The sequence below is a fragment of the Triticum aestivum genome, chromosome 4B, assembly GCF_018294505.1.
Source record: "Triticum aestivum cultivar Chinese Spring chromosome 4B, IWGSC CS RefSeq v2.1, whole genome shotgun sequence".
NCBI lineage: Eukaryota > Viridiplantae > Streptophyta > Magnoliopsida > Poales > Poaceae > Triticum > Triticum aestivum.
The window spans coordinates 649316271-649316829 of record NC_057804.1 but is presented as its reverse complement, the minus strand read 5'-3'; positions in this window follow the sequence as shown (position 1 = coordinate 649316829).

Sequence of the window (559 nt, the reverse complement as noted above, 5' to 3'; positions counted from 1 at the left end):
AAAATTACTTATGGCGCACCTCTGGCTGGTGCGCCATTGCTGTATAAAAAAAGATTACTAATGGCGCACCTGTGCCTGGTGCGCCATTGCTACATAAAAAAAAGAATACTAATGGCGCACCGACGGGTGGTGCGCCATTGCTATCTAAAAAAACATACTAATGGTGCACCACTGCGGGGTGCGCCATTAGAAAGCTTCCCCCTAGCTAATTTCTCCCTCTCCCTCGCCAGACCCCCTTTGTTCCTCTCTCCTTCGCCAGATCCAACCCGCGCGCTGCCCCCAGACCCACGCCGCCGCCGCCCCGACCCTCGCCGGACTCCACCCCCGCCGCCCCCGCGCCCCCGCGGCTCATTTGTTGCGGCGCCCCCGCCAGACTCCACCCCCGTGCCCCCGCTAGCCCACACGGCTTCGTTGCGGCGCCGTCGCCGTTCTCTTCACCGACCTCGCCGTCCGTCCGCCGCCGCCGCCTCGTGCTCCGGCTACTCCCTCCCCTCGTGCGCCCACATACGGCGGCGAAGGTGCCCGGGTCCCCCGCTCGCCATCTCCTCCGACTCCTCCC